The 23,379-nt window shown below is 40.9% G+C and overlaps 2 long non-coding RNA genes across 6 annotated transcripts in view; both read right to left on the bottom strand.

The window, feature by feature from the left end:
* The window catches only part of LOC138742064 (uncharacterized), a 312,510-nt gene that overhangs the window by 254,546 nt on the left and 34,585 nt on the right, over nucleotides 1-23,379 (bottom strand). The window lies entirely within an intron of this gene.
* LOC138742094 (uncharacterized) overlaps nucleotides 1-23,379 on the bottom strand; it is a 67,960-nt gene that overhangs the window by 32,959 nt on the left and 11,622 nt on the right. The window contains exon 2 of the long non-coding RNA XR_011343945.1: nucleotides 9,603-9,647. This is a non-coding gene — a long non-coding RNA (uncharacterized lncRNA). The remainder of the gene's footprint in view (nucleotides 1-9,602; nucleotides 9,648-23,379) is intronic.

Genomic DNA, 23,379 nt, shown 5'->3' with positions numbered 1-23,379 from the left:
CAGCATTCCACAGTCTAAGTCGTTAGTTTGGGGAAAAAAACTCTAGCGTTTGTAAATACGAGTGAAAAATGCTGACAATGCCCAACAGGTCAGAGAGCAGGTGAAAAAGCATGCATAGAAATTGAATGCACCTAAATTTTGGTGCACTGAAACACTGTGTTTAGCATTAATGTCAAAGGTCTCCAGAAAATCATTGTGAAATTTGCCAAAATATACTATTAAACAAATTCTAAAGCAGGACTCGTGCAATTTTCAACAGGATCACACTAACTTTTGTCATCTCAGTTCATTTGGAAGCAATTGCAGCAGTAATTTTTCAAATAGCAAAATATCACATCAACAAAGCAGAATATTTAGAGAATTTCACTGCTCATCATTAAATAATGTCTAGGGGCCGTGAGAGAAATAAAGATGGAGCCTTATTTTAAGGTCAAAATCTCTCTCAATGTCACTTTGAGGTGTAATCTCTACTTGGATCAGCAAGAAAGGGCATCACGGTTGGCCTAGCGGTGAGTGCAACACCTTTACCAGTGGCAGCAATTGGAACTGGGGTTAGAATCCTGCACTATCTGTAAGGAGTTTGCACGTTCTCCCTGTGTCTGGGTGGGTTTTGCCCAGGGGTGCCGGTTCCTCCTAATGTTCGAAACGTACCGGGGATGTAGGTTAATTGGATGGCACAGACTCAAAATGGCCTGTTTATCATGCTATATTATCTAAACTAAATAAATCACACACATTGAAAGGCCACATGGTCAATTTTCACTGTTGTTGGAGTGGACGTCTGATGATGTAGATCAGCTTCCCATTATACTGCTGAAAGATTAAAGGAATTTCCGATCGGAGTGCATAAATAATGGCTGATCTGTTATCACAGGTTTTAATTTAATTTAGACATAACAGCACTGGTCTACGAGCCCCTGCCACTCAATTACACCCAACTGACCTAAAACCCCCGTACTTCTTGAATCGTGGGAGGAAACCAGAGCACTTGGAAGAAACCCACATTAACATGGGGGGACTGTACAAACTCCTACAGACAGCGACAGATACGGACAGAGAATAGATCCAAGGATATTGGTCATCATTGAACTCAGCTACAGATACACAGCAATACTGGTAAATTTTGTATAGATAGTAACATGAAGCAAGTACAAACCATGAGCGCTGGCAATCTGAGTGCAATCTGAGGCAAATTCTTCCATCGGTATTTGTTCAACAGATTAAAAATTACCCATTTATTTCTCCTTCACAATACAACTTTCCCAACTAAGATTACCTTGGTAACCTATCAGTAATTATTTGAGAACCTAATGTATATTTAATCAGGCTCATTGTGTTGTTTCAAAGTTCATCCATTGCCATTTACTATTGTGAGTAAAATCATTAAATATTTGCTGAGAAATGTATTTCTGATTAGTATCACTAAGCACTCAAGAGAAAAGTGGTTGCACTTTCTACATTCACTGAAAATGAACCAGATTTCAAATGCATACCATGTTTACTGCTACCAACCACTAAAGAACTTCTGTTTCCATGGGTATAAAAATGACATGTGTGCCTAAAAGTAACCTCCAGCAGCAATCAAATTATGTCATGCGTATCTTAATGCTGGCAATTACAATGGTGGACTTGAATTCAGTTGTCTTCAATGCTGAACGACCAAAGGAACTGCTCACACAAACCATCCGAGACTCTCATATTCACAAAACAAATTTTATTTATTTATTTCTGTATGAGAGTACTTATCCAGAATATGTATTGTTGCCTGTATGTCTGTTACAGCTGGCTGTGTGTCTGCATGTTTTGCACCGAGGACCAGAGAACACTGTTTCATCGGGTTGTAACTTGTGTAATCAGATGATGATAAACTTGACTTGGAATAATGAATTAAAATCTCGTCCTGGTAGCTGCAGATTTTAAATTCAGTAAATTTGTAACACTGGAATTAAGAAGATAGTTTCAGTTCTTACAAAAGGATTGTTGCAAAAGGCAATCTTATTTCCAAATGTTCTTTTTGAAGGGAATCCACAGCACAACTCTGCAGAACCAAACAATGTGATCGACTCTTAAATAATCCAGCACACCTGAACACAATAGCCCTTACAGAGAGAGTTGGACCAAATATCAAAATAACTTATGAGGGCCACCCATGTGAAATAGAATGTGTCTAACTGTGCAAAACTTTGTCTGTCTTAAATCTCAAGATTTTTATCTTCATATATGTGATGGTATTTAAAGCCATAGCTGAAGACTTAAGATTAGTCCAATTACTTGAGATTTTTAAAGCTTTGTTCAGAATGTTTTCAAAAACAACAAGCTGAAAATGGTTTACTTATTTAAAATGAAGGACATTTCCTGACCACAGGAACTCTGTTTTAAAGTAGAGATAAGAATTTTAGAAATAGGAGCAGAAGCAGCCATAAGGCCCTGGAAAGCCATTCAGCTCGATTGAGATCTTGGTCTCAAGTCCAGGGTCATAGCCAGGTTTTAGCATTAGGGGGAGCAGGCACATAAAACAGGCACTATGACCACCGATCCCTCAAAACTATGCTCCGACTCCCCCCTCAGGCTGCTGCACACGAGAGGTCTCCCTTCCCCTCTCCTTCTTCCCACCCCTACCTTTTTTTTCAGGCGTCCATCTGAGTTTTGATGTTCCCGATGAAGGGCTCGGCTCAAAACAGTGACTGCCTTTTGCTTTCTGCTTGACCTGTTGAGTTTCTCCATCACTTCTGTGTACCTCACCAGACACCAGCTCGGGATTCCCCCAAAGAACCCTGGACCAACATGAGATGCAAGTCTAATTCTGGGTTCTACCTCAGCAGAAAGGTGGTAGCGTTCTTTGGCCTCCTCGTCTTGGTTTTACTGCAGGTCTTCACAGTTTTGGCCATCATTTATGGCAAGCTGAGAAAGCCCATTACTTCTTGATGACCTGGGAGCCACTTGCACCCAGCCAGCGAGGTCCATGGAAGAACTCCTGTTTGCCAAGCAGTCTCATTCCCAGCAATTACCAGTTGGAGTTATGCCTGCACCTGATTCCTGAGCTAAAACAATTCAGTGAGTATTCTGGGCAAGGTTAGCGTGACAGTGAGATGAAAGGAGAGAAAGGTGTAATGATAGCGATCATGGTTACAATGCAACTAGCAATGCCTTAAGAATTATAGCTCCTGTTTGGTTAGACTTGGCTGCCAGCAGGGGCTGACACAGAGAGCAAATCTGTAAGGGAGGCTTCCAGCTTCATGGCCTGCCTCATGGTGCTGTTTACAACAACTTTAAAGAACCTTTTCCTTCATCCACGTGTTGTCTAAGAACTCACACATACGAATACAAGATGAAACAAGTGCACATTGTCCTGCTTCACAGCCAGCAGCTCTGTCACAGCAGGCTGGCTATCAGTGCCAGCGGCACTGAGCCTCTCTCTTCTCCTGCCCTCTGTGACTCTTGGCTCAAAGTTCAAAACAACTACCTGGTGATTGAACCAAATGACCCACTGGTGCCAGGGCAGGACTATATCATCCAGGCCGGCTATAGTGGGCTACTGAAGGAGAAACTCAGGGGATTTTTGTTGGCTACTACCAGGAATGGGGTACCAACAAGTAAGTGGGTTTGAAAACTAAGGAGGGGGGTCAAGGCATTTCCTGACCAGCACCCTCCCCCCATGCACCCCCAGGAATAAAAGCATGTTTTCAATGTTCTGAGTTTTCTGCTACCACATGCCTGATTTCCCTCCTAGTGCTTTGCTGAAGTGGCAGGTTAGATGGGGAGTAATCCCAATCCTGCAGCGAGGTGGCAAGTCTTCCAAATCTTTACTGATGACTCTTCCCCCACTGGGGTAAATGCTGCAGAGATGTTCCAGCGCCACTGCAGTTCCAACAAAGTAGGGTTGAATGCAGAGGCATAGCAGGGTTGGAGGGGTGGGGGCATCGGACAATGGGGGAGAGGGGAGAGAAGGTATCACTTTTGACAAATGAGCTCGGGGGAAGCAGTGACTCCCCCACCCCTGAGCTATGCCACTGCTCAAATCCATATTCCCCTCAACTCCCCTAAAGACCAAAAACCTTGTATTTGTCTTTGGGGTAGAGAATTCCCCTAAAGACCAAAAACCTTGTATTTGTGCCTTTGGGGTAGAGAATTCCCCTAAAGACCAAAAACCTTGTATTTGTGCCTTTGGGGTAGAGAATTCCCCTAAAGACCAAAAACCTTGTATTTGTGCCTTTGGGGTAGAGAATTCCCCTAAAGACCAAAAACCTTGTATTTGTGCCTTTGGGGTAGAGAATTCCCCTAAAGACCAAAAACCTTGTATCTGTGCCTTTGGGGTAGAGAATTCCAAAAATTCATGGTCCTCTGGAAGAAGAAATTCTGAAGCTGTGGCCCTCAATTCTAGATACCCAAATGAGAGAAAGCATCCTCTCAGCATCGACCACATAAAGCCTCCTCAGATCTTACATACTGTATCAATAAGAGCACCTCTCATTGTTCACCTCTTGTTTCGTCCATCTGCTCAATCCGTCCTCATAAGACATCTTTCCAAGAATCCACATTGTGGACTGTTTCTGGACTCCATCACAAACACTGGATGTTTACAAAGAGTCCAAGGTTTTTATCCACAAAACCTCTCATAAATGATTTTTAAATATTCATGGTTTTAGAAATTATTTAAATAATACAAATTGATCCATTTGTGCTGTAAAACTATATATTCTAATGCAGATTTGTTTCACAACTTTACCCAGCAAAATCCTCAGTTTGAATAATATAAAAATTCTGATTCTTACCAATATACCTAGGTAACTATACAACATTGTGGGATAGATCCATTCATATTCTGTTTGGCCAATTTAATAGCCTGTCCACCCACATCTCACCCCCACCACATCCTTCCCTCTCCCTCACCCAGTACCTAATTCTTTTTCTGTGCTTACCCCCTTCCATTCTTATCCGGGCTTATTCAGGAGCATCGGTGGGATTTCCAGACACCTTTCACTGTCCTGTCTCAGGAGGCCAACTTGAGATTTTAAATTTAGACATAGAGCATGGTAACAGGCCATTTTGGCCCACGAGCCTGTTCTGCCCAATTAACCTACAACCCCTGCTATATTTTGAAGGGTGGGAGGAAACCAGAGCACCCGGAGGAACCCATACAGATATGGGGAGAGCGTACAAACTCCTTACAGACAGTGCAGGATTCAAACCCTGGTCCTGATCATTGGCGCTGTAAAGGCGATGTGCTAACCGCTACACCTCCCCCAAATACCGCCCCAAAATTGCTGGGCCAAATCCCTGCATAACCAAGACAGAAAGGAATATTCAGCTAGGAATGAACAGACATCTTTGTATCAGTGGCTCATAATCTGTGGCAAAGCAACTACACAAGCCAGTCAAGAGGTCTTTGGGACTTTAGAGCTAGCCATGAGTTTTCGTGAAGGAGGAGGTGGGTGTGATTCAGACCCCTAAATCTACACACTATAATTCCCCTCCCCCAGCCAATGATGTTTCCCACAAAAATGCTTTGGCTCAATTACTAACAACAGTTGTTTTCTGGATCACACTATTAACAGAGAATTTTACTTTTACTGCTTAATGATTATTTTAGTAGCAGGATATGCTTAGTGAGGCAGCCACTGGTTACTTTGTCTGACAAATAAGGGTCTTGCATTCTTGGCCTCGACTCTGTCAACTCTTTTGCTGATGTTCTTCTTCCAAGGTGAATGGAAGATCTCGCAAAATAATTCGGAAACTCCCAGAATCTTCAGCACTCCCCAAATCTCTAGCAATGACTACTCTTCGGCTCCTTGTCCCGGAAAAGAATCTTTCCGTCTGCACCAAGAGTTACGAGGGAGGAATAGGCAGGATCCCAGGAGAATTTCAGACTAAGATACTTGGAACAAGCAGGATGCTGTGAACTACTAAAAGAAATTATTGATGAAAATCCCTCATGGATGAAAGTTGGCTTACGAGATTAGGGAAAGAGAAAATTATCCTCTTTTAAAAAAAATTACACAAAAACGCAGCATGCTTGATTAGTCCCATCAAGTTAGAAGTGTCAACATCAGCAAACTCCATGGGAACTGGAAGGTAATGAGGTTATGCATTAAAATTATTTTTTAGAAAATTAGTTTCTGTAATATGTTAACTGTAGTCAACCTTACAAAGCTTTAATGCCAGCCTTCATATCATTAAAAGCAGATCTGATGCTCTGAGACCTCAGGGCAATTTCTGACTCCTGCAGTGCTGTGATGTGCAGTTTGTACATCAAGGCATATGTCATGATGAGTCTCAGGTTATGAAATGAACAATCATCTTGTCCTTTGCCTGCGGGTGGGGGTCCCCTGTCAAAGATCCCACTATCCAACATGCTTTCTCTCACTGCTGTGTTCTGCTCTTAGTCATGGTCCATCCTCCCTCCCCCTTCTTCCTTGTGCACATTCTTTGGTTCAGATGTACCATGTTCATTCTGAGAGAGATTTCACAAGTGAGTGAAATGAGGCTGAAGTGAGAGCATCCGACTGCAGAATCAACATCATCTGGGGTGGCTATTTTTATAATGAGTGCACTATGACAGCACAAAACTGACAACACAAGAAAGCTGGCTGCAGTACATTTCCAGCCTGCAATAAATTTTGCATTCTAGCCTTCCCAATTAATTTTCCCTTTTACTTGTGTCTCCATACAATTGGTTATGAATCACAGATAATATAACAAAGATCGTCTCTGTTTTTGCTATACATTTTTGAATGCTTTTATGTAGTCATACAGTGTGGAAACAGGCTCTTCGACCCAACTTTCCCCTGCAAAACAAAATGTCCACCCATACTAGTCCCACCTGCCTGCTTTTGGAACATATCCCTCTAAACCCATCCATCCAATTTTCCCTTAAACATTGGAAAAGTATCTACTTCAACCATCTCCTCCAACAGTCCATTCCTACACCCACTACCTTCTATGTAAGGGGAAAAAAATGAGGTTCCTGTTAAATTTCCCCCCCCCCACCTCTTTGCTTTCATATATTGTATTGTCAGAGGCACAGTGAGTGGGACATCCTGGAAATAGGTCAAGGGTGGCACAGTTGGCATAACGGTTAGCGCAGCACCTTTACAGCACCCAGCGATCGGGACCAGACTGAGGTTCGAATCCCTCACTGTCTGTAAGGAGTTTGTACATTCTCCCCGTGTCTGCGTGGTCAGGCATGATCTGAAAAATGGTGGTGCTGGCTCGACGGGCCAATTGGCTTACTCCTGCACCTACTGTCTATTGTCCCCAGGGGCTCTGGTTTCCTCCCACCGTTCAAAGACATATTGGGGGGCTATAGTTTAATGGGGTGTAAAATGGGCAGCACGAACTAGTGGGCCGAATTGACGCTTTACTGTGCTGTATGTCTAAATTTAATTGATTATGGCATAATACATCGATCCCAGAATGAGCTGCTTTCAATCCACTTTGTGCTATAGCATTACAACTAAAGGAAATTTGATAGAATTCAATTCCTCGTTATTTTTGAAAGGACTGTTTTGATCACTTGTAACAGATTGTAAACAGATTGTTTCAGGTTATTCCTAATAATCTGAATCTCTTTTGGCAAGAATCATCTATTCTTGGTTAATTTCAATGACCAGGTTGCTATGTCAGCATTCATTTCAACAGGAATAGTGTACAAGAGTAAAGAAGTGCTGACAAGGCTCTATGGGCCACTGGTGAGACCTCATTTGGAGTACTGTGTGCAGTTTTGGGCCCCCTATAATAGAAAGGATGTGATGTTGTTGGAGAGGGTGCAGAGGAGATTAACTAGGTTGATACCTGGAATGCAAGGGCTAGTGTAATTGGAGCCTTTGGCAGCTTTTGGGTTGTATTCATTGGAGTATAGGAGAATGAGAGGAGATCTCATAGAGCCATTTCGTATTTTGAAAGGTTTAGTTAGGGTGGATGCGGGTAAGATGTTTCCCTTGGTGGGTGAATCAAGGACAAGGGTCCATAGTCTGAAAATTAGAGGTTATCCATATAAAACAGAGATTAGGAAGAACTTCTTTAGCCAGAGGGTCGTGGATCTGCCGCATACAGCAGTGGAAGCCAGATCACTGGGAGTATTTAAACAAGAAATAGACAAGTATCTCATTAGTGAGGGCATCAAGGGATATGGGGAGAAGGCCAGAAATTGGAACTAGTGTCAAGTAGCTTAGTGGAGATGTATGGAACAGACTCGATGGGCCTAGTGGCCTGATTCTGTTCCTTTGTCTTGTGAAAAGTGAGATAATGCCATTGACAAATTTTGAATACAAAAGATACCAAAAAGAATATAAATTTAAATGAAAGACAAATGGAATAAAATTTCTTGGAATAGCAATTGACAATAACTTACAAAATCTGTATAAACTAAATTATCTTCCTCTTCTTGGCATAATGGAAAGACTTATCGAATACTTTAGTGGGAAGGGTTAATTGCATCAAAATGAAAGTAATGCCAAGACTGAAGTATCTTTTTCAATTGCTGCCTATGCCATTACTTAAAAACTTCTTTAAACCACTAAACAATCATATTAGACAGTTCCTACGAATAATAAGGGACCAAGAATCACACTGGAAAAAATGTAATAGGACTATGGGCTAGGAGGACTTAGAGATTTTTAAAACACTACTTAGTAGATTTTTTGCAGCCTTCTTCATTGAAGAGAACACCCCCCCCCCCCCCACTTTGTTTTCAGATGGGAATGTATTCAATAGAGGAGGGGAAAGCAAATATCTATAAATGGAGAGTCTAATCACTAAAGAAAAAGACAGATAACCCCATACTAATACGTGTGATTAGAACATGGCAAGAAATTAATGAATGTATAGGAAAAAAAGTAGGGAAATCTATAAAAGCACCACTTTGTAAAAATGTGTTATTGCCTATGAACATAGCCAATAGAATATTTAAATTCATGGCATCCTTAATATAGGTATAAGATATATTAAGGATGGTTACATGGCATGAACTCTTATGTCCTTCGAACAATCAAACACAAATACAGAGTGGCCAGTGGGACCTTCTGTTTTCTCCAGCTCAGATCTTTCTTAAGAGAAAGATGTGGACCACTGTTGACCCCACCTGAACTTAGTAAAATACATCCAAATTTATAACAAAAATATACTACACTCTCCAGAGTGAAAGTGCAAAACCAGGATTACAGAGATCAAGAGAAGGATGAGATTTGGACTTGGGTGTGGTGATTTCAGAAAGAAGCTGGTCAGATTGGTGTAAGAACAGCATGACATCAATTATAAGTGCGCGATATGGATTGGTTCAGTATAATTTTTTTTTACACCAATTATATTTTACCCAACAGAAATTACACAGATCAAAAGCAGAAATATCAGAGATGTGTTTCAAACATTACCTGAGACAGTAACTTTTTTTTACATGCTACGTGGTCATGCATGAAGGCGAGGCCATTTTGGCAAAACATCACAGAAAAATTAACCAGGATAACCAGAGTGGCCTTCACGGGTAACCTGGATCTTTATCTACTAGGTAATATTTATGGAAACAACAACAAATTGAATAAATATAGAATCTCATTTATAAAAATAGCAAAAAAAATGTATCATGATCACTTGGAAGTCTGACTCACCTCTACTTATAGCACGATGGATTGCGGAAATTAACAGCTGTATATCTATGGGGAAAAAAAATCTTTTATAGCTTAAAGAATAAATATGACATTTTTGTAAAGATCTGGCAGCCATACCTGGACCACATAGGGCCCCAAAAAGAGTAATTAAAAAAAGAACTATAAATGGAACTATTATATATATTTAAAGGTGGTTTCCCCAATTGTATTCTATATATTTAAAAGATACGTACGCTCTGATGGAGTGCGGATTCGTATGTATTGGGGTGTTGGGTGGGTTGGGGTGGGGGGGTGAAGGGAAGGACTGTTTTTGTTTGTACGAAAAAGTTTAATATATTGTGATATTGAAAAATTTTATGATGTAATTTTTTTGAAAAAAATTCAGAAATAAAACATTCCATAGAAAAGGTCATAGTTAGAATCTTGGGAATTATAGATCAGTGGACTTTGCCTCAGTAGTGGGCAAACTATTGGAAAGGATTCTTAAGGACAGGATTTATGAGCATTTGGAGAGGTACATTCTTCTCAGGGTGGTCAGCATGGCTTTGTAAGGGGTAGGCCATGCTTCACAAGCCTAATTGAGGAGTTACAAAAGAAATTGATGAAGGTAGGGTGTTAGATGTAGTATATATGGATTTTATATATGAATATATAAGGCATTTGACAGGTCCCCCATGAGAGATTCATTCCAAAAGTTATGAGGCATGGGATCCATTGAACCTTAGCTGTGTGGATTAAAAATTAGCTTGCATGTAGAAAGCAGAGAGTAGTAGTGGACGGGAAGTATTCTGCCTGGAGGTCAGTGACTAGTGAAGTTCTTTAGGTATCTGTTCTGGGACCCTTGGTCTTCGTGATTTTTATAATTGACCTGGATGAAGAGGTAGAAGGAGGGGGTCGGTAAGTTTGTGGATCGTATGAAGATTGGAGGAATTGTGGATGGTGCTGAAGGTGGTTGTAGGTTACAAGAATACAGAGACAGGTTGCCGAGGTGGACAGAAAAGTTGCAGATGGAGTTTAATCTGGATAAGTGTGAGGTGATGCATTTTGGAAGGTTAAATCTGAAGGCTGAGTACAGGGTTAATGGTCAGATACCACAGTGTGGAGGAACAGAGGGACCTCAGGGTTCAAATCCATTCATCTCTAAGGTCACCACACAGGTTGATAGGATACTTAAGGCCTATGGGTTGCTGGGCTTCATTAATAGGGGATTGAGTTCAAGAGTTGAGTGGTCATGTTACAACTCCACAAATCTCTGATGAGACCACACTTAGTGTATTGTGTTCATTTCTGGTCACTTCATTATAGGAAGGATGTGGAAGTTTCGGGAATGGTGCAAAGGAGATTTACCAGGATTAAAATAAAAATACAATGCTGGAGAAACTCAGCAGGTCAAATTTTCAAGATTCAAATTATTGTCATGTAATAAAAGTGTCACATTACACAAAATTGCTTTTGCCTGCTGTAAGGAGGGCAGATTTGCCATCAACAGAAATTGCCTGAAGCACATCTTACAGTCAGAGAAAGAGAAGCAAAAGAGAGGTTCCCCCCCCCCCACCCCAGAATCACCGAGTGATTCACCAGTGCTCCCACGGCCACACAGAATCTAGTCCAAACCATCAGCAACCCGAGCTCCAGACTTGAACCTCCAATATTATTAGGAACCCTTCAATGCCCTCAGCACTCTCTTGCATCCCAGTTCCAATGCCTGGTACCCCTTCAGCCAGTTTCGAGGCACTCTCCAGCAGTCCACAGCCTGATGTATATCCCTTGACTCCAGTATCCAGCAGCTCATAGCCTCCTTGGGTACCTTGCCTCAAGTCACCAGCAGCTGTGTTGTTCCTTCAGCTGCAGAACCCCTCACTGATCTGCCACTGTGGTCACCATCTCCTCTGCTTCTCCTTCTCAGACAGGGGGGTGGGGGGTGATGTTCCAATTTTCTGGTGCCCTTCACCAGTCCTCCACTTCCCTATCATAGGCACCACCATCTTGGGCACAGACTGTCACAGGATTTTAAATAAAACAGATAAATGCTGGCTCATTCTGAAGAATAAATTGGATACATAGATGGGAGAGATCTAGAGTTTTATAGACTGGGTGCAGATCAACAGGACTAGCAGAATATTTCGGCACAAACCTGAAGGGACAAATGGCCTTTTCACTGTGCTGTCACATTCTATGGTTCTAAAATGATCAATGGCTCCTTTAACAACCTATTCAAAGCCAGTTGGACCTTGGGAACATTATGTCTCTGATCCCCTCTCTCCATGGATCTACACCAGCTCTGACAGTGCTGCTGTTGTTGTAATTTGCAGGGGCCAAGGATCTCAAGTACTTGCACAGAAAAATTTGATCTGCTGAGTTTCTCCAGCATTGTGTTTTTACTTCAACCACGGTATCTGCAGACTTTCGTGTTTTACTTTAGATTTATCAGGATGTTGTCTGGATTGGCACCTTAACCTTGGGAAGCTTTCCCCCTGCATCCAGACAGTCTACAGCCTGTTTCAATTTGATCCCCTCTTCTAAGCACGTCAATGCAAGCTAGTCAACCTAAACTCTCCTCCGAAAGTAGTCTCACCATTCCAGTAACACAATCTGCCAAACCTTTGCTGTATTCCCTCTGTGATAAGTTTCAGGCAACGAACAAAACTGGACAATAACATTCTTGTTCCTGCATTCCCCCAACAATTCTCAACAATCATGCCCCCTTGAAACTGTGGATATTTATACTGGAGAGAGACTGCACAGGGACAGGACCAGAACATGACACACCTGATTTTTTTTGTTTTATTTTTAAACACTAAACCCACCCTAACACATCTTATTGTCCCCAATATTCCATCTACTCCCCTCACCAGATTCTACCACCCACCTACATGCACTGGGCCATTTACGATTGCCAATTTACCTACCAATTGGCATGGTTTCGGTAATGTGGAAGCAAACCAGGGGAAACCCATCTGGTCATAGGGGAAATGTTCAAAGTCTGCCACAACAGCACCATAGGCCAGGATTGAAACTGGAGCTTTGAGCCGCTGTGCTGGCTCAGATGGTAGAAATGCATTCAAAATTCAATATCTTTTAAAATATTTCCACAGAAGTAATCTTGCACAGTAAATGGACAAATTTTACACACAAATTTGAGAGGGGATTAAAAAAAAGCTTTGCACTTGTTTTGAAGCATTCTGGCAATTTCTGGTAAAAGTCCCATTGTTGGGTGTGATTCATCAGTCATCGTGGGTGTCATGAAGCTATCGTCATTTGCACACCTAATGCTATCGTCACCCTGCATGACGCTCTTTTCCTCATTCAGAATTGAAATAGCGTACGGCTCTTGGTCACTCGGGAATTGTTCATGTGCGCCTGTCCCAAAGAGAAATTGTTATCTTGTTACAAGTTCTTCTGAAGCTATAATCATTAAAACCAAAGGGCCTTGTGTGGTTTGACATCCTTGTATTTGTTTGAGTTTAAAACAAAGTAATAAAGGCAATACCATCTTGCCATTGATTTCCCAAGAGACCATGACCAGTCTGAAAATCATAGCTAATTCATAACAATGAGAAATGTTTATCATATACAAAAATAAACCTTACTCTAATCACAATATAACTTCACCCAACTGACAAAGTTATGTAAATAGGTCTCTGGTTCTGTGGTAAAATTGAACATATTATAGAAATATGCCAGAGCATTAGATGAAGTAGCGGTGTTACATGTATGATGTGCATGGAGTTTCTGAGCAATGAATAAAGTGAGCACCTTGACTTTGAAGTGTCTGCATCTTGTAGCTGTTCTTGTAAGTAGATGTCCAGCAGTATTTAAAGTTTACGTCAGGATAGATTAACAGGCTTGTTTAAGTCTATTCCAGCTCAACAAAGTTGATTTAGTTAGATGCAGTGAACTTGTGGATAATTTATCTGCACAAATGCACGTTCAGGGTGAATCGGATGAAACAATTATTTAGCGCTGAGCCTGCTCCAGCTTTACTGGTCCTGAACTCCTTCCAATACATAAATTAAGTATGTGTAAGTGATAGAGAGAGAGAGAGAGAGAGAGAGAGAGAGAGAGACTCCAATAAAATACAGTCAAGTTCTATTAATAAATATGGAAATTAATCCCACATTCTTTTACAATATTAGATCCAAAACTATATTCTCAGGAAAAAAAATGAAGCCGATAATTTAATGAAGCTTCAAAAAAAACCCAGCAAATGCAAATTGTTTATGGTAATTATGGGGTGATTGGGCAGAGATTTGAAGCCTAGTGCCTTGACATGGTAACCTGCAGTCGTATCCCAACTTGAAGTGGAAGCAAGTCCTTGTTTCTTCATTGTCATTGGGTCCACATCTGGGAACTCCCTATCTAACAGTAGAAAAGAACATATTCACTGAAATGTCAACATCGTTTTAAATATGTAGCTCTCCAGCATCTTATTTAAGAGTGGGCAATAAATTCTGGCCTTATCATTGTGCCTCAATAATGACTTTTTATATATATATATAGACCTTACATTAGGCAGGGCCCTTGTCATGAATGACCATGTTTTATTATGAATGAATGATGTTTGGAGGCAACAATCGAATTTCTAGCCAACTGCTTCTAAATTATACTTAACCTAATGCAACAAATTACCTTCACTTTGTCTCGTAAAACCAATGCACACAGCCTGTATTTGATGGTGACTGTGGGAAGCAATAGTTCATGACTCGAATTTTTTAAATCTGAGGGGAAATGGGAGAACGTAGCATTGAATCACAAAAATGCAAATTAGAGGGATCTCTTTAAGGGATGCTCGTGTACAAGTAATCGGAGCAGAGTAATCTATTAATGCTTTGAATTAATTAGAGACTTTGGGTTTATTGGCCCTGCCCCAAAGCTTCCCAGCTGGATTTTACTTGCCTCACGTTTGGAACTATTATGGACTAATTGATAGAGATTTATTGCTGTAATTAGTCAATAGTTCCTTTATTGTACCAGCATAGAGAGATACCCATTTTCTAATTTGGCAATTTCTATATTTCCATGGAATAAATCAAAAACTTGGGAAGATGCAGCTGGTAATTTCCTTTCATATGGACCCTGAGAGGTATCGGGTGTGTGCATGGGTGGGGAGAATATTTCCTTTATTAACCCCTTCCTCTGTGGTGTTCAAACATGATTAGTTATTGAAATAATGAAAGATAATAAAATCATTAAAAGGGCTCAAGTTGCCACAACTGGTGAATTATAGCCATTTGTAGTTTGGGAAGTTAAATCACAATTGCATGGGTGGTGTTAATTGCAATTCATCAGGCTGGAAGATGCAAAAATGAAAAAAATACATTTATAATTGAGGTAAAACACGAAAATCTGCAGACACCGTGGTTGAAGTAAAAACACAATGCTGGAGAAACTCAGCAGGTCGAACAGTGTCCTTTACATAGCAAAGGCAAAAAAAAAATACATAATCAATGTTTTGGGCTCCGAACAAAAGATTAAGGGTGGGGGGGGGGGGGGAAGAGGTGTGGTCGCAAGGCAGGAGGTGATAGATGGAGAAGAAAGGGAGGGGACAACAGTGATCAAGAGAAGGAGGGAGGGAGGGGGAAGAGAAGAGCAGGTTAGCAGAAACCAGAAAAGTTGATATTAATGCCATCTGGCTGGAGAGTGCCCAGACGGAAAATCAGGTGTTGTTCCTCCAATTTGCAGGTGGTATAATCAAGTGCATTAAACATATTCTTCAGTGAGCAAAGCATGCATTGGTTTCCCAACTGTTCTTGGAGATTCTGTCGGGGAGTGTGGATGGAGAGAGATTTCTCCAGGTAGGAGTGAATCTCAGGACAGCAAAGAGAAGGGATTTTGTCACTCAGAGGGTAGTGACAACTACCAGTGGAGACAAAGTCACTGAATGCATTAAAGGAAATGGTCTATGGATGTCTGGATGCAAAAACAAACCAAGAGTGTGGGTGAGAGGGTGGAAACAAGATATACAGATGGAGGACTAGTCATAATCATATGACTGGCTCAAAGGGCCAAATGTTCAAACCCTGTTCCCATCTTCTATGTTTCTGTGACTCTTTGATTTAATCAGCTGTGCTCCTGTCCCTGCATCCATTAATTAGATTTCTAGGTTTCAAAGAAACCTTGCAGTATGTAACATGGCTACCTTTACATTTCTACTTTGTCTGGTAAGCATAGGAGTCCTAATGAAAATTAATTGTTCCATTCCAGTGATTCACATTTTCTGGCTTTATGATCTGTGAATGATCAGAGGAGGAATAATCATTTGGTTTTAAGTGAGTGCAAGTCCACAACATGAAACCACCCATTCAAGCACTGAAGCTCAAAGAGGCTGTGGAAGTCGGCCTGTGCTGCGAGAAAACACACAGCAGAAAACAGCAAAACCACAAACTTACAGCAGTATGTTGATTCAGCTTCAGTTACACTGGTGGGAGTGAGAAAGTACATCGAGGAGTTCAGTAACTCCTGCTCTGTACTGAACTCTTGCTCTGTATTGAGCTTACACAAATTTCAGACGTGATTTATATAGTAAACTGGGACCAAAGTCTACATGAGGTCCTGAGTTTTTGGCTCAAAGTGCTTAGTAATCGGAGCAAATTATTGATTAATTGGTAGTTCAATATTTTTGCTTCTGTCAGTTTTTCTACAAGCCAAGTCTTGAGAAACCCTCTGTTCTAGCTTATCTTCCTGTTACAGTGAAATATTGTCAGTTTCAGTCTAGTCTTAAAGACTTTTATTGTTTAAGCTGAATAAGTTTCTTATTCTTTAGCTAATGTTCTTATCAACAGAAAAGCCTTCTTTGTTCTACTTCTGAGGAAACAAAATACAGTCAAGTATTTTGCATTCCATTGCATTCTTTGTTGGCTAACTTTTACAGCAAAAATCCCAGAATCCTTTGCAATGCCACAAACTAATGTTAAATTGCCCACAAAATTTAACAAGACTGCACATTGTTGGGAGGGAAACAGCAGATAAACTAAGATTGAAGCAAAGGTTCATTTTATTGTCACATTAATACATTAATAATGATGTACTTCACCTTTTGTCTGCTGTAAAACTGACAGAGCCAGGATGAGCTTTGTCCAGCACCCTTAACAATAGAAGCAAAGCAAATGAGAGTTCCTTCAAAGACACTGAGTGATCAAGGTGCATTGCTGGAAAAGGGTCAAACCTTGTGCGCAGTAGAAAAGATGGGCTTTCATTTAAGTACCACCTTTCACACATCAGGACACTATAATAAAATTTGGTGCGGAGGTAATGAAGTAAACATGGTGGTCAATTAGTGCATTACGAGCTCCCACATCCCATGATGAAATAATAACCAGATACATGTAATATGTTATTTAATGTTGATATTGGGAGAAAATTCTCCAGGACTCTTCTATTATCCTTAAGACAGATGTCCAAAAAGTTCTCTCATCCCAAAATTATTAAGTTTCCCAACTGTTACTGTTTAGTTTTGCCCAACATTATTTTTCATTTTGTTTGAGCCTCCTATAAATTGGGAATGACTGGGTTTACAAAGATCAATTTTCACCTGATGCAATGAATCACTTTTATGCTGCAATTTCTCCCTGGAAGACTGTCGATCTCATGGTAATGTGATACATGTCAATATTGAATGAAATGAATGATAGGAAAAAAATATATAATTTCATCTTTACACCTCATCTGAGATAAAATAACAATAATTTCAAATAAATTTAAACTTTTTTTCTGAACCCCTTGTCCCAACAGGGCAGGTTATGTCAAAGACATTATAGTTTGTAACTTTTATTCTTTTTCAATTTTAATTTAGAAATACAGTAGTAATAGGCCCTTCTGGCCCACGAGCCCATGTCCTACAAACCTGTACATTTTTGGAAGATAGGAGGAAACTGGAGCACCTGGAGGAAATCTACACAGTCAGAAGGAGAATGCATGTACTCATGACAGACAGCACTGGATTCGAACCCAGTTTGGTGGTGCTGTAATAGCATTGCACTAACCGTAATGCTAACCATCCCATTAACCTGAATGGAGAAATACCCAAAGTATAAAAGGGGCCTTCTTTCTTTGAGGACGTTAGGTTGAATTCAAGGCTCCAGTGCCTTCGGATGCAGAAATACTTAAGCCAATACACATTAAGCTAATTGATTGCAGACCTGACAGGTAACCAGGTAACCATGAAATTCCACAGGCTACAGTCAAAACAGTACAGAGCAGCAGTTTTTTTCCCATCTCTTGGGCAGACCCAATGGTCGAGTATAGTTCTCACCTAGAACTTAAAGGAGCAGTTTAGTCATCCAGGTCACAGGTTAAGAGCAATGGAAATATTCAGAACAAAAAAAATTGCAGATGATGGAACCGGAAAACCAGAGAAGCCTCCAGCAGGTCCCAGATCATCAGATGGGGTGAGCAAGAGGGTCTGATTGAAAATATTTTATATTTTTGTTACATTTTCATTAAGGACCAAACTATAACATCAGTCAACTATAAAATGCCAAGTAAAAGTAGTTCACAACCAAAGTGTTCATGAAAGCATGACGTGTTGTTATCGACTTCAGGAGGGAATTGGGTATTCATATGCAAAGTAAACATCTGCAAGGCTCTGGAGGAAGAGCTGAGGGGAGCCATTGGAGAGTTTTGGTAGAAAGCTGGCAAGAACTTAATGGGCCAAATGGCCTCCTGCTCTCTGCTGTAACCATTCTACCATCAGGATAAAATGGACCAAAAGTGCCTTTTGATGTCTTTGGGTATTTAGTCAGAAGTCATTCCAGGCCAATGTAAGAGAATAGATTTGGTGGATTGCCTTAGTCACCTTTCATATGACACCTCTCCATTGAGGTTCCACTGTTATCACATGCACAGAAACAACAAGATATAATTGATTCAATGTATAAGAGCAGATGATTACCCTGTGCCAAAGTTAACCATTGATATCTTCTGTGGCCATTTGAGAGCTCACTAACTGCATTAGGTTTCTCTAAATTAGTAATGACCGATGCCAACACTGAAGGAAAATTCACTCAGCAAGAATCTACTTTGAAAAGAGAAATCCTTTGATCTGAAATGCTCCATGCACCCATTGGCTCTCCATGTCTGTTCTCCTATTTTATGTTGTTTGAACCTCTCATCCTTGGTCAGCACAGGAAAATCCATTTTGAGGTTAATTTTTCAGAAAGACAGGGAATGTTCAGCCAGAATTCCCATTCTGGGTATTTAATTTCCATCCCAGTGAGAGTATAATCTTGATGACATATGGCTCAGACCAAATTGTGCAGGCTATCCGGTTGGGAGTCTGAACACAAGATGATTCTAGCAAAGATCTTTATTTGCCTGTGGAGGATAGTCTCCACAGCAATCGAAAACACACACACACATTAGACTCACATCAGATGCGACTAACAACCAGCAATCACTACTAATCGCGATCAATTAACTACAATGAAAAGATGCAACACATGGTGCCCACCACCCCTTCCATCTGGTGCAGGCACAGTACCCCAATTAGTTAAGAAAAATTATTTACAATGATTCTCGCAACACAAGCACAATAGCTTGGGTTCGTTCCCCAGAGGGAAAGAGACCAAGCTACTCCACATGTTGGCCTTTACACCCCAGCAGACCAGTGGGGCCGGCTGAAGTATGCCCAAAATAGGATAGATGATTAAAGTAGCCAGTGGCGAGCTGTGTACTCTTTCAAAGAGGCCAATGGCAAGGTGTGTGCTCACTGTGGGTGGTCTCCGACCTGGCTCCCCCCAGAGGAATCACATGACCCTCCATACAACAACAGCCAAATCATAAATACAGTTAAAAAAGAAAGAGTAGTCATCCCAAAATTTACTACAGGCAATGAAGGACTTCCAAAATACAGTCAACATTTAGGAAGCAGGACACATGGTAGACAGGCTACCCACAGCAAGGTCGCATGGGTGTTAATGAAGTAACTGACAAAACAATTGTTTGGTGATATTGAATGGGGAATAAATATTATGCAAAATACCAGGATCTTCCTGGACTTCCAGTGAGGAATCTTGAATGTTCACCTGAGAGAGCAAATAGAGCCTTGGTTTAACATCACATGTCAAATTGGCAGCTTCCAAAAGTGTTGCAATCCCTTGGTTTTGCACCAAGGGTTCATCTTGCATTTTACGCTTAGGTTCCAGATACAAATAAACTAAAAATATAGAGAGCACTTCATCACAGCAAGAGTCACATTAATTTCATGCCAGTTGCCACAAAGCCTCATGTTGAACTTGAGTTGGACTACAGTTAATAGCTGTGTAGGGAGATGGAGATTACCTCATTAGTACTTGGCATAAAAATGTTGGTGATCACGAGAGATCAGGAATATGGTGTGAACATGGGAATGGGTTTTAGCTATTTTAACACCTTGATGCTTCTTGGTGACTTAATTCAATCAAGCCTGATCTAAACCTGAACCCCATTTATCTGGAAAATCAAAATAATTGCAGATGCTGGAAATCTGAAATAAAAACTGAAAATCCTCAGCAGGCCAGGCAGCACCTGGGGAGAGAGAAGCAGAGTTAATGCTTCAGAACTAAGACATTAGTGCTGAGCTAGGAAAGAGAGAAAATCAATAAGAAATTATCTCATTTAGACCTCTTTACCTGCCAAACAAGATGTGAAACTCTACTTATCCGATAGCTTCCTGGGTGGTGTTCAGAGTTGGGCAGACCCCTGTTCCACTTTAGAGCTGCAGTCAAACAGTTTTACGAAATTGAAGGATAATTGCTCGTTTAACGCCATGTTCTAATTCAGCAATTCTTTGTGGATTTCAAAACCATTTCTACAGGCAGTCACAGATACAGATTTTTAAAGATAAATGGAGTGAGGGATGTGTAATGACAGCAGAATATTTCTCCTTCCTCAAATTACATATGCTACAACATTGTTACAGTTAATGGATTGAAAAATTGCAGACACTTATTATCCCTGAAAGGTCAGAGCATAAACTGAGATGAAACAACACATGCAACATGAAAGGTCAGAGTGTCTATATCAAATTTCCTTTAAATCTCAGATGATTTTTTATTCAGCGGCTGTGTGAACCTACACTGCCCTCCATAATGTATGGGACAAAGACTCACTTTTCCTTTCTTTGCCCCTGTGCTCCACAGTTTTAAATTTGTAATCAAACATTTTGTGGTGATATGTAATTACACAACTAGGTCACCAGGGGTCATCCCAGTGACTTTGTATATAAAGCAGTCCAGAGTTACAGTCAAGCCTTCCAGGTTCGTCTTGCTGAGAGACAAGACCTCTTAGTGTACATATTAGTTTATTAAAGCTGTCTTATACTCGCACTGCTGTGGTGGTTATTGTCAGTACAATTTAATAAACTAATATGTACACTAAGAGGTCTTGTCTCTCAGCAAGACGAACCTGGAAGGCTAGACTGTAGCTCTGGACTGCTTTATATACAAGGTCACCGGGATGACCCCTGATGACCTAGTGGTGTAATTACATATCACCACACATTTCACATGTGATTGAAGTCCACATTCCAGATTTTATTCAAGGGTATTTATGTACATTTTTGTTTGACCATGTAGAAATTAAAGCACTTTTTTTTTTTAAAAATGCATAGCCCCTCATTTCAGGGCACCATAATATTTGGGACATTTTATGTAGTTCCCATTCATCAAACAGCAGTACAAGGGCACTTTTATTACCACTCTGGAAGAACTCTGGCATTTTGGATGAAGCAAGGACTCAATGGAATGACAACTGCTTGGATGAAGGTACTTCGGATTGAAGCATTCCAGCCAAATCTAATGTTTTGTGCAAATAAACGTGAACAAGTTCATCACAGTAGCTTGCTCTTTTATTGATATGAAACCAGATGATTTTACCACTCTACTCACTTTACACCAACAACTGTGTGGCTCATTACGACAATAACACCATCTACAAATTTGCCAACGATACCATGGTAGTGGGTTGTATAAAGAAAGGGGATGAGTCAGTGCACAGGAGGGAGATTGAAAACTTGGCTGAATGGTGCACCAACAACAACCTTGCATTCAATTTCCTCAAAACTAAGGAGCTGATTGTTGACTTCAGGAAGGGAAAGCCAGAGGTATACAATCCAGTGATCATTGGGAGGATCAGAGGTGGAGAGGGTAAGCAAATTTAAGTTGTTGGGAATCACTATCTCAGACGTTCTTTCCCGTGAAGAAAGCATGTTGGCACCTCTGCTTCCTCAGGAGTTTGTGGAGGTTTGCTATGACACCAGAAACTGGCAAATTTCTACTGATGTGTGGCGGAAAGTATGCTGACCGGCTGCATCACAGTCTGGTATGGGGACACCAACATATCTGAGCATAAAGCCCTCCAAAAGGTAGTGGACACATCCCAGGAGATCACTGGCAAAACTCTACCCACTATCAAGAAAATCTACAGGGAACGCTGCCATCAAAGAGCAGTAGCAATCATCAAGGATCTACACCACCCAGCACACACTCTGTTCTCGCCATCAGGAAAGAGGTAGAGGTGCCACAAGACTCACACCACCGGATTCAGCAACAGCTGCTAGCGCTCTACCATTAGACTCCTCAATGACCAACTCAATCAGAGACTCATTTATGAGCTCTTACTTGTGCACTTCATTGATTTTTAAAAACTTTCTCTGTATTGCAGTTTGTTTACATTCAATATCTATTTACATTTTTTATTTGTTTACATGTTTATGCTGTGTACATTTTTTTTTGCACTACCAATAAGTGGTCATTCTGTCTTGGCCACAGAAAAAGAATCTCAGGGTTGCATGTGCTGTCATGTCTGACAATAAATCTGAAATCTGATTAGTTTATACAATATCACAATAAAGTAAAATTGTCACCACCAGCAGTAACAAGGCCCACACATTTTTCTTGTCATTCTGGTACCTTAATCTATAATAAGTGGTTATTCTAGTTACCCAGGAATACAAGTGCATGGTGTCAAGATGACAACCTCACTCAAAATCGATAAGACGAAGGAGATGATCAGTGGCCAGAGGAGACAGTGTTTGCTTCATCATCAATTAATTTGTGGTTCACAAACATGATGGCCATGCTCCAGTCCTGCTCCACCACTCTGGAACATCTGGCACTCAAGTGTCACCCATTCTATTTGCCAAGGGAGTTCACTGCCATCATCCTGGTCGCCATATACATTCTGACCCAGTCTAACATCAGGGTAGAACTGGAGGGGTTGAGCACTCGGTTCAGCAGCCACGAGACAGCACGCCCTGGACTCCAACCAGGCCAGCCTGAAGAAGTCTCTAACTATCAGCAAAACATTACCTGCAAAACAAGAGGAGCCAACACACACTTGACTGCTGTTACTCCACCATGAAGAACTACTACCAAGCCATCCCACAACCATACTTTTTGGCAAGTCTGATCGCCTGGCTGTACTTCTGCTCCCAGCGTACAAGTGAAGATGGGTCTAGAGAACCAGTGATGAAGATGGCAAAATTATGGTCAAGGGAGACTGAAGAGAGCCTGCAGGACTGCTTTGAATTAGTGAATTGGACTATATTCAAGTGCAGCCTCAAACTTGAATGCAATATGCCATGGCTGTGACAGACTTCATCAAGACCTGCACAGATGAGTGTGTGCCCAAACGTACATAATGTGAGTGCCCCAACCAGAAGCCATGGCTGAATCAAAAGATTCACAAACTGCTGAGGCAGAGATAGATTGTGTTTAAGACTAGTGATCCAGATCTCTACAGGAAGTCCAGGAATGATCTATAGAAGGCCATCTCAGCAGCAAAAGAGTCAATTCCAAGG

The sequence above is a fragment of the Narcine bancroftii genome, chromosome 1, assembly GCF_036971445.1.
Source record: "Narcine bancroftii isolate sNarBan1 chromosome 1, sNarBan1.hap1, whole genome shotgun sequence".
Lineage (NCBI taxonomy): Eukaryota > Metazoa > Chordata > Chondrichthyes > Torpediniformes > Narcinidae > Narcine > Narcine bancroftii.
This window is presented reverse-complemented; position numbering and strand designations above follow the sequence as displayed.